The sequence below is a fragment of the Gymnoscopelus braueri genome (genome assembly GCF_963280865.1).
Source record: "Gymnoscopelus braueri genome assembly, chromosome: 5".
NCBI classification, from domain to species: Eukaryota; Metazoa; Chordata; class Actinopteri; order Myctophiformes; family Myctophidae; genus Gymnoscopelus; species Gymnoscopelus braueri.
Window position 1 is genome coordinate 42529050 of NC_137606.1, and position 12411 is coordinate 42541460.

A 12411-nucleotide genomic window follows, 5' to 3' on the forward strand; every position below is an offset into this window, starting at 1 on the left:
TGAAGACAATGTGACCCTTGTCTAATCTGAATGCTCTTCTTAGCACATGTTCCTCAGGGGACAGCCTAAATGCATAGAGAGAGAGAGAGAGAGAGAACAGTCAGTACATCAGAACAATAAAATGAGAGACACATAAGTCTTCTCAAACTGATTTCTCTGATATTCACTTCATCATTCAAAGTTGAAGATGACATTCCCTTTGTATGTGATAAATAAATAAATAAATAATCATAAAAATAATGTTGAGAGAATGCTCAGGTTGAATTTGATCCACGACCAGCATGGATCAAATGACGGAGTCAACGAGCAGTTATGGGACAGTCTTTCAAAACACTTGGACAATCACCTTGGCTACTGTGGCATCTGTACAAAAAAATAAATAGCAAAGATATTGGACATTGTAATTATTTAACCATAATGTCTTCCTAGTTGTCTTGGCAATTACTTGACACTTTGACATTCAGCAGAGGTGTCAACAAATCATAAAATATATATATATATATATTTTTTTTGACATAGTTACTTGCTGCTTCTATGGGCCTTACACTGCAGTATCTAAACTATAACGGAAATAGGTGAGGAGGGGGTATAATGTTGAGAGAAAATAAAAGTTAAAAGGTATGGACTCCAGGACACTCTGCAACATCTACAGGTGCACCATAGAGAGCATCCTGATTCCTGATACTGGCTGGAGGAGGAATAGGAGGGAAAAGAGATATTTGTTAATCCTTCACTTTCCTTTTCTGTGATTTATTTTGAACTTGATGTTTCCATAATGCATTCCTTTATGTTCCACCACCTATAGAGACATGGTAGAGTAAAATTGCTGATTTATCTGACTGCCTTTTTATAGTGAAAGCAGCTGATCCCAGACAGTATTTTGACCTTGTTTAGGGTTATGTGCAGTCAACTAAATCTTTGAATAAGTTAGATGTTGTGCTTTCCTTGCAGAAACTATACTGCTTCTCTTCACTGACCTTTTACTGACATTTCACTAAACTCAATAACATGTATCATACTGCCCTTAATGCCACCCCACACACACACACACACACACACACACACACACACGCACACACACACAACGTTTTTACTCACTCTCTCTTGCTCCGTTTCCATATCACCTCATTTACACCCAAATTAAGGAAACCTGATGGACAATCTGAGTCCAATTATACGGTACTGCTTTAATGAGCAGACCCTGCATCATGTACACATCTCTACTTAAATTAAATTGACAGACTGAAATTAATAGGGCTGGAAGAAAAAGAAAACTGCACAAAAACAACCTCCTTGGCAGCAGAAAAACAACCTGCAGTAACAAGGTTACTTTTCTTCAATATTAGCTAATTAATTCAGCAATATTGAATAGGGCCCTATTTTGCATTCATCTCTCCAGCCTCCAAAGCCAAGCAGATGTCAGCACCTCAAAGGTGTTTTGTAAATGCTCCCTTGATATTAAGCATTGGCACCACTGGCGATATCTTCATTATTTTCACATCCAGCTGTGACTTTGTGCTTTCCTCTAAGTCGACTTCCAGTCGCTAGTTTAAAGTCTTCTTTCAATCATCATGATATGCATTTTGGTAAATTATGGTCCCATTAATTTAAAAATTGACGATAAAGTAGGGTATGCTCTAGGAGGGGCGGGATGATTTGATTGACAAGTTATACAACCAATAGCATTCATTCCCCACCCCCGCTCTTGATTGGCAAGCTACCCAACCAATATTGGTCTGGTTGCATTGCGCAGGATATGACGCGATAGATGGCGGATTTGAAATTCCTGAACAATCGGCTTAATTTACGGTCTGTAGAAACCAATGGTGTGGGTTTGTCCATTCTTTTTTACTGTCTATGACCCAGAGAAAGACATTGTGGGAGTTCATCAGCCTCAGCCAGCGTGTCAAGGTGTTTTTGTAGTTGGACCCAAATGCAAGGAAAACTAAATGTTTATGTGGAAGACAGAGTGTATTTAACTAGAACTTGCAGGTGAGCAAAACCAGCATCAAGAACTGACTATAAAACAGCTTACAATGACAAACAATGCAACAACCATTCAAGTAAACAGACAGGTATACTGTAAATAGACTCGGAACTAACAAGAGACAGGTGAACTCAAGGACAATCAACACAGGTATTGGCTGGGGCAAACAGGACACAATTGACACAAATTAACAATAATCACAAGGCGGAGACAAGACAGGTAAACTACAATGGAAGACATGAAAAACAAGAGCATTACTTCAATATAATTGCGAACGCGGAAGGAGGCGCGCCTCCGCCCAAGTGCAGCTTACTATGAAACCGTGCTCGGGTTGTGTGTGTGTGTGTGTCTCTGTGTCTCTGTCTCTGTGTGCGTGCACTGCCTGTGTGCAGCCACCAGAGTGCGCCAGAGTGCAGGAGTGTAGACAATGCTCTGATTAAAATGCACAACAGCCTGCAAAACACACACACACACACACACACACACACACACACACACACACACACACACACACACACACACACACACACACACACACACACAATGTCAATGTTCTCTCCCCATCACGGTGAAATAACACGGATTACAAGTCCGTAAATACACAATATTTTCGAGCTGGGTTCGCTTCCAGCGTTCGCGCGTCTTACTTTTAGATAAGAAACAAAGTTCAAAATAATACTGTGTTCCGTCCTTTGTCCAAATCTATTCCATTCTATCCTCATCTATTCTAATCTGTCCTCTCCTATTTCATTCTATCCCCACCTAGCCCAATCTATCCTTGTCTATTCCATACTATCCTAACCCTTCTGTTTTGTCCTAATCTATTCTGTTTGTTCCCTATCTAAAATATGACATTTGTTCCTCTATTCGGTTTTGTCCTCTCTTAAACTCTCACTACTAATTCCCACTCAATCTGCGTAGTCATAGTGCAACTGTGTGTGTGTGTGTGTGTGTGTGTGTGTGTGTGTGTGTGTGTGTGTGTGTGTGTGTGTGTGTGTGTGTGTGTGTGTGTGTGTGTGTGTGTGTGTGTGTGTGTGTGTGCGTGTGTGCGTGCGTGTGCGTGTACCTCAGTCCCTCAGAGTGACACTGTCATAGGTTGTGGTTTATTTTCAGGTATCAAGTTTTGCTTTAAGGGCCTTATTATTGGCCAGGAAACATCACCTTGTTACAAACTGGGTTTGGGGTATTTTGGAGGATAATGGCATCTCCATAATATTCATACAAATGTATGTTTGCATTTGCAGCTGTTGTTGTGCCTTTCAGGGGATTACACATTAGCATCCCGCTCAATGAACAACATTCTGTATTATTCTATTCTCTATTCACCTCGGTAAACAAAAGTCTAAGTTCCAGCCTTCATTTTTCTTTCAATTCTCCAACAATCAGCTTGCATTGTTATGCATTGTTCATTCTCTTGTGCCCTCTCTTCGGTGTCTACGGTTGGATAACAAACGCAATGATGGATGCTGGGCTATAATTAGTTTAACACATACTCAAAGGCTTATATTCACAAAGACAATATTATCATCACTTAACCACTTAAACCCCATACATAAAATATATACGCATATATTGGTTCCTCAGCGCTTCTCTAGCTTACAAAGACCCATTTGAGCCTCTGTATGGTTCTTTAGAGGTTTTCTACTCCAGTGGTTCCCAGTGTAAATATCTACAGATCTACAGGCTCACAATGTGTCACATAGCAACATGTTATGGAGCTTGTACATCTGACATTTTCTGAAATATATTGATATATAAATAAATAATAATTTAAGATTGTAGGAAACGTAAAAAAGGGATATTTATTTTGCGAGCCACGAAACCCCAAAATGTGTCCCGACCCACTGTTTGCGAAACAGTTCTTCAGCTAGGCACCGCTAATGGTTCTATATAGCACCATTCAAGCTTCCCCCATGATTACAAGCCAACAAACCATTTTAAAGCTCTATGCAGTACTTCATTGACCAGGTTCCCCCAGGGGTCTATACTTGATCCCCTCCATTTTTTCCCTCACACCAAATCTCTTTGGCAAAAATAGCCAATCTACAAGGTAATACAATTAACATGTATTACAAGGACCTTAATAAACAAGCGATATTAATCCAACTAACACAACCCAGCCTGACTAAACCCTCAAACCTACATGTCTGACTGTACAAAAGTTTTGACCCTCAAAGTTAAATGATCACTGAGGATTGTACTATATGGCAGCAATAATTGAACAGAACAGGTCTGAACAAATAAGCCAAGCAGGGCGGAGGTTGGACGGGGGCTGAGAATGGCAAGACAGATGTGATCTGTGGGATCAGACAGGCTGAACATGGATTTCTCTAGCTCTCTTCCGCTGAGTGTGTGTGTGTGTGTGTGTGTGTGTGTGTGTGTGTGTGTGTGTGTGTGTGTGTGTGTATGTGTGTGTGTGTGTGTGTGTATGTGTGTGTGCGTGCACCCGTGCATGCACCCGTGCGCGCGTGCGTGCACCCGTGCGTCTGTGTGTGCGTCTTTATTTGTTTGCTGTGATTTATTTCGATCAGACTTGGCTTTGTAATGTATTTGCTGGCTTGTGCACCGAGTTCTCCTTGGGTCACAGATGAAGACACACCATGTGTCAAAGATGATGGGATTAAGGAGATTGTTTTGTGCCTTCCTATACTCTGTGTGTGTGTGTGTGTGTGTGTGTGTGTGTGTGTGTGTGTGTGTGTGTGTGTGTGTGTGTGTGTGTGTGTTGAAGAGAGAGAGAGGGGGGGGGAGTGAGTTGGCTCAGTCTGGCTGAACAGTGTGTGCACGGACATGTATGTACTACTGTATGTACAGTATGTATGTATGTATTATATTTATCTATCTATCATATATATTCTATCTATCTTATCTACAGTATCTAGAGTGTCTGTCTGTCTGTCTGTCTGTCAGTTTTAATCTTAAATTAGAGTCAGCTCTCGACATAGCGGCCCCTAAAACTAAAAAGAAACTTAACAGTAACACCCTGGATCAACGGGCACTTGCGCTCACTCAAGAAATAAGTCGCAGAGCTGAGCGAGTTTGGAGAAAAAACTAACTCACTATCCACCTATAGTGGGGCGGCGTGGCACGAGAAATCAGCCTAATCGTTAAATTTTACGATGAAAGCGCCAAATTTGGCAGAAGTGTTGATTGACATATTGGAAACAAAACTGGATATTGAGACATCACAAATTCTCACCCTGGTGGGCGTGGCAGGCATTTTTCAAAATGGCCACCAGCGGTTTGTCAAACCTTCATAACTCACCCTCTAGCAGCTTCAGCTTTTGCCATAGGAAGCTGAAATATTGCATGAAGGTCAAGTGTATGTGTGTGGAGCTGTGTGTGCGTAGTCATGTAAAGTGGTTAAAAGGGGGTGTGGGTGTGGGTTTGTTATCATATATAATAAGTAATACAATCATATAGAATCATAATTGTATTATATTTAGTGCCATGAATCAGTAAAAAGCTGTTTTTTTTCTCCTCCCTGTGCATTTGGTTAACTTGTGTCCCCAGTGTAGTTTGCCCCATCCTATCTTGTGTTGATTGTCCACTGAGATCACCTGTGGCTAGTTAGCTTCCCAGGGTATATATGCCTGTCTTTTTCCCTATGAGTGTTTGTTGGATTGAAGGGACAGAAGTACATACGTATCAAACCTACATTATTTAGAATAGCATTTCCTTGATAAATACAACTATTGGTAGTATAGTGCCAAACTAGTCCTATTTTTTCTGGTAGATTTTAATTTGTTCTGAAATATACAAAAGATAATGTGGTGTTTGTATTGTTGCAGGTGACAATCATCAAGCTGGTTAACTATGTCAAAAAAGTTTCTGCTAAAAGATACAGGGTGTCCAACACCCTTGATGGCTTCCAGTTCGAAGCCCACAAGCAAGATAGACTGGGTCCTGTGTGTCATCTGCCAAAAAAAACGTAATGAGACACTTACTGACCCAGTGCTTACTAAGCGGAAAGATGCTGGGAGTGCATATACATCGTTAGCTGAAAGTCTCCTGAAAATGAATGAACTGAACAAACTACCTGACAGTATACAAATAGAGAAACTAGATGAAGGTGAAGGACTTAAAGCTGCTATCTTCTTTGACTTAAACCCTTTTGCTCTTTGGGGAGCATAGGTCATTTATGAATTTCCTCCAGCTAGTTCGGTGTTGGGCTGCTATGGTTGTCAACAAAGCTCGGTGGCATCAGTCATGCAGGTTGGCCTTCAACAAGACAATAGTTCAACAGGCAGAGCAGAGAGCTCTTAAGAAATCTAGCAGTACAGATGATGCTGACACCATTGCAGGGCCAAGTAAACGCACCAGGTGACATAGTACTACCTACACAGGCAAACCAGAACAGGAAGCACTCTGTTTTTTCTGTTGCAAGCCAGCTGGAGCTGATGGTTTACATGAGGCATCAACATTTCAGCTAGACAGCCGAGTTAGGAGATGTGCAGAGCTTTTACAGGACACAGAACTGCTGGCTCGACTTAGTGCAGGAGATATGATGGCACTTAAATCGAAATATCACAATAAATGCTTGGCGGGCCTCTCTAATCGTGCCAGAAAACACAAAGATGAAGAAATCCGGGAAACCGACAAGGAGACAGTGGTATCAGGAATTGCTTTTGCTGAAATTGTAATGTACATTGAGGAAGCACGCCTTGATGACAGCACTAAACCAGTATTCAAGCTGGCTGATCTGGCTAAACTGTAGGTCCAGGATGGAGAAGCTTGGCATTAAGCTTGATAATAAAGTGAACACAACCAGATTGAAGGAAAGACTTGTCGCTCAGATCCCAGACCTGCAAGCTCAGACCCAGGGGAGGGATGTCCTTCTTGCATTCTCTGATGACATTGGTGCTGCCCTGACCAGGGCATGTGAACAGGGACAGTGACAATGATGCCGTGCACCTGGCCCATACTGCACAAATTGTGCGTCGCCACATGTTTGATGATCATCAGAAACCTTTCACAGGGTTCCAAGAGGGCTGTCAAAGAGACTCTGTGCCAAACCTACTGCTAGCACTGGTAAACATGGTCCTTGAAGGTCCAAGCATCAAAGACCAGAGTGAATGTCCAGCAACATCTGCAGCCCTAACCATCGCACAACTGATCAAGTTCAACAGCATCAAGACGGAAAGACGGATTGGAAGACCCACCACATCTGGCAACCTCAAACACAGCACTGCTCGGGAAACACCTTTAGCGATATATATAGGCCTGATGGTCCATGCCCAAACCAGGAAGAGGGAACTTGTGGACCGGCTTTCACATGTAGGTGTCAGTATCTGATATGACTGTGTGCTTCGTTTATCAGCACAGCCATCCAGCAGTTTAACAAGAAACAGGTAGTCTGCCCTCCTAAAATGTGTGGTGATCTCTTCACAACTGCTGCTGTTGATAACATTGACCATAACCCTAGCTCAACTACTTCCAAGGAATCCTTCCATGGCACAGGTATCTCACTCTTTCAACATCCTGCCTTTGCAGGTCATGGGGTTGACTGCATAATTGTAGTTGCTGGAGGCTCTGCAGTTCAAAAAAACTGTGTGCCATTTACCAAGCTACTACACAGAAGTTCGACCGGTTGTCATTAGCACCAAGAAAGCACCTGTGCCACCTAGTAGCGTGACATCACTGAGTAGGGAGAACTCTGACCAGAACATCAAGGAAGAGTACTGCTGGCTTGAAGATGAAGATTCTTGAACTTGAAGTTGATGATGAAGAGAACTCTGGAAATCAGAGTGTGAACAGCATGTCTTGGGCTGCATACCATGCAAGTCACCAGCCTGCTGGAAGTAAGGTAATCTGCCCAATAGTGGAGGTGCTAAGCAACATTTGACTTCAAGTCATGATACAAAGGTCCCCTTTGGTATGGAAGTACCTTAGGGCCATAGGAAAATAATTATCCAAAGAGACAAGTTAGATCACCCTTCATTATTTTTTTATGGACGTTTTTTTAAAATGGCCACCGACAATCAACCACTATTACACCAGACCCCATATCTTTGCTTCTGTTAGGGCTATAATAATAATATTGGTGTCAAAGTGTACATTTTTGGGGTCGAGGAATTCAATTAAATAGGTTTCAATGCAAAAAATCGAATACTTAATTAATTGCCATGACAGCAGGGGGTAAAATGTGCAAATTTCATTAAAAAAATATGTTTTAACAGGGTAACTTACCCCCCCCCCCTCTAAAACTTTTATTTACTTTTCCCTTTGTCATGGAAGTACCTTAGGGCCATAGGAAAAAAAATATCCAAAGAGACAAGTTAGATCACCCTTTATTTTCTTTATATAGGCGTTTTAAAAAAAAGGCTGATGACAATTAACCACTATTATACCAGACCACATATCTTTGCTTCTGTTAGAGCTATAGTAATAATATTGGTGTCAAATTGTACATTTTTGGGGTTGAGGAATTCAATTAAATAGGTTTCAATGCAAAAAAAAACAATGCTTCACTAATTGCCATGACAGCGGGGGGTAAAATATGTAAATTTCATTTGAAAAATAAGTTTTAACAGGGTAACTTACCCCCTCTCCTCTAAAACTTTGATTTACTTTTCCCTTTGGTATGGAAGTACCTTAGGGCACTAAGAACGAAATGATCCAAAGAGACAAATAAGATCACTCTTCATTTCTGAAATATATGCGTTTTTAAAAATGGCCGCCACCATTTGAAGTAATACTGCAGAACCCATATTTACTTCTGTTAAAGCTTAGCTATAATGGTAAAATTGTGTCAAAGAGTACATTTTTAGGGTCAAGGAATCCAATTAATTAGGTTTCAAGGCAAAACAAATCCCCAATATTTTAATAGTCTTGCACTTGCAAATAACCAGTTCTGGCAAGTCCCTCGAAATAATTGAAATTTAAGCCATTCATCGAAGGGCAAAAGGAAGAGGGGGCTCGACTCATCATTTACAGTTGTTGCCTTTTCCAAATATCGCTCATAAGCCTTCATCATGAGTACAGAGCAGCTACAGACACCTGATGCATGTACAGTACCAGGTTCTGCAGATGTGGTCAACACCAATGAAAGACTGAGCTTTGCCACTAGTTGAAATACCACTATTGGTGAGAGCTGTAGTCCATCCACTGCCATTCATCCAGACACACTCCAGAGCATCTTCTCTGTATGCATTGCCCCCCATGTAACTAGGAAGGAGTCCTCACCAAGCTCTGTCTGGGGGAACTTCCACTGACGTTTTTTGGCAAGTGTGAATAGGGTCCGTTGATCAGCTAACATGACTGGTGTCTGACCTGGATTTAGGTAGTTGATAGCTTGAAGGAGGACATTCATTGCATGCCAAGCCAAGCCATAGTGGGACTGGTAGGAGACTCTGTGAACAGTGGCAGTATGTATGATCTGGATGGGGGGGCTGAACAAGGCTCTGCAATGCTTGCATAATATGCAGCCCATGAGATCCATTCTTCATCCTCAAGGTTGTCTTTCCCCACAAGGTGTCTGACTCTCTCCAACCACTGGGAGGCTTCTTCAAGTATGTTGCTGAGAGGACAAGAGGCTGGCTGAGGATGACTGTTTGTATTAAGGGCAGGAACATCAGTTTGGAGTGAAACATCCAGATCCATTGTTGTGTAGAAAGCTGGCAAGGATTGTACATGCTTCTTCCCCATCTTAGCTGGAACTAGGATGTTAGTGAGATTGGCTGTTTGTTGGTCATCTGACGGGAAGTGCTGCTGAATGCTAATGCATGTCCCGTGGAGGGCTGATTTTACTGTTGTTGATGATGGGTTGTGGTCAATGTTGTCAAAACCACCATTGGTGAAGACACCCTTAACTGCCTGAGGTGGGACCACCACACCAATCTGCTCCCACTGATTGATCACTGTACTCAATGTTTTCAAACGATCATATGATACACATATACCTCGCTTATGCATGGTATCCACCTGGTGTAGTATGCAGGTGCAGATTCATTGCCAGATACAGTGAAGCTGGTGTTTCCCTGTGTGACAACTAACACTACTGCCACATTTCTTGGATCTGCATTTCACAGAGTTGTAAATGATTTGCTGCCCAATTGATGTAGCAACCTGGCACTTCTCTGGTTCAGGGGCTGGCTGGTCAATACCTTATCCATCCAGAAGCATCTTTAGGAACAATCGCAGTAGGGGAGGGATTGAATCAGGAGGCTGTGAAGGAACCTGTAAATTATTGTTTCATCGGAAGATATTCTTCCCGGAGGATCTTAGCTGCTCTGAAGATGATGGATACATCAGTAGATGTGTTGCTTTTCATGCCAACAACAGCTTTCAGGTCATCATCAAACAACATAACAGGGACCAGCCACGATCTAGTCGCACAGATCTGATGTCAATATCCTCACGAAGGCGCGTGGTGTTACATTTAATAATAATTGATTGACTGAAACAATTCATTGAGGACATGTGCTCTGGTGACCTGTGTTGCCTTATTTTCTGTCGTGTCACAACGGCGGTTTCTGCTTTTCTATAGAGCCTAGTAAAGCATGCACGATGATGCACTGCCTCCATAGCTACCATGTCACCAGCAGCTTGTTTAGCTAACAGAAACTTGTCACCCAGCACCTGAGCACATTATTTCACTTTTCGATCCAATCCCAGGGTGGAAGCCCTCCTTAGTTCCTTTCTGTTGCCAACTTCACCACAGAAGAAACACGGTGTGGTTTGTTCACATGAGGATGATGATGAGCATGAGAGTATAGCCTGTACAGTGAACTTGCCACCACTATTCATGCACTGTGTTTTTACTGGGCTCACAGACTCTTCATGTCTTCTTCTTGCTCTGTCCACTTTTTGATCATTAATGGCACAGCTAACATAAAAAATGTTCTGTATTCAATGAGAAAGTAATACAAACCTCAAATTGAACCTCAAAGTGTCTCAGATTTTCTGTCACCTCTGATTTAATCCAATTGTTGCAGTCCCTGGTGCAGAATTTATGTTTTGTGGCAGCAACAGGTGTAACTCTCAGGTGATAGCAGTCAGACATATACACATACAGTCAGACAGACACTAATCTCTCAAGACAGATTCAGAGCTCCGCAGCTGAATCTGTCGGGAGCTCCTGATAGTTAGGAATGTATAGTTAGGAATGTTAGGAATGTAAACAAAGACACGTAGACCGGAAGTGGAGGGCTGAGGGCGGACCTAATGGCCACCATCCTGTTATCCACATTCTATTCGGAGGTCCCCCCCAGAGTTAAATTCAAAGGAAAAAAACAGCAGAGGGTGCTGTTTTTTCCTTTTTTTTTTTTTACTGGGTTCCTAGATTGGACAGACACACATAGAGCATATGGCATGTGCATAAGAGGTTGTACTTCTTAAAGTTTTTTATAGGGGAAAACATTTAATGTCACCTTGTTGTCACTTATTTTGTTGATGAAATGTGCATATTTTACTCCCATTGTGAGGGTAATGAGAAAACTATTGGGTTTTTTAGTCTTGGAACCTATTTAATTGTATTCCTTGACCCCAGAAATGTACACTTTGACACCAATATTATCATTATAGCTCTAACAGAAGCAACGATATGGGCTATGCTGTATTGCTGTAAATGGCGGCGGCCATTTTTTAAAACGCACATACTTTAGAAATGACGTCTTATCTAGTTTGTGTCTTTGGATAATTTATTTCCTATTGCCCTAAGGTACTTCCATGCCAAAGGGAAAACTAAATGAAAGTTTTAGAGGGGAAATAAATGGAAAGTTACCCTGTTAAAACGTATTTTTCTAATAAAATGTGCATATTTTACCCCTGTTTTCAATGGCAATAAGAAAATGATTGTTTTTTTTTGCCTGGAAACCTATTGAATTGGATTACTTGACCCCAAAAATGTACACTTTGACACCAATATTATTATTATAGCTTTAACAGAAGCAAAGATATTGGTTCTGCTGTATTGCTGTAAATGGTGGCGGCCATTTTTTAAAACGTGTATATTTCAGAAATGCAGGGTGATCTAACTCGTCTCTTTGGATAAATGTTTTCCTATGGCCCTAAGGTACTTCCATACCAAAGGGGACCTTTGTATCATGACTTGAAGTCAACAGCCTATTTTTGGGTCCTAACACCTCCACTACAAGTGCCCTACTCCCCCTGTTCCACGAGAGTGTCCACACGGTAGCAATGATTAAACACTCAATGGATATAGTCAGAAACGCTGTTCAACATCTGAATGCTGAGCAGACGCCAGTATTAACATTTGATCAACCATTGTATGCCATTGCCAAGCGGATCCAGTGGATGTGGCCAGAGATGTATGGGGAAGACAAGTTTGTTGTGATGTTTGGAGGCTTGCATATAGAGATGGCAGCTCTGAAGACCCATGGTGATTGGTTGCAAGGCAGTGGCTGGGTTGAAGCGCTGGTACAAGCAGAGATCACAACAGCAGGCACTGCTGACTCATTCTTGCG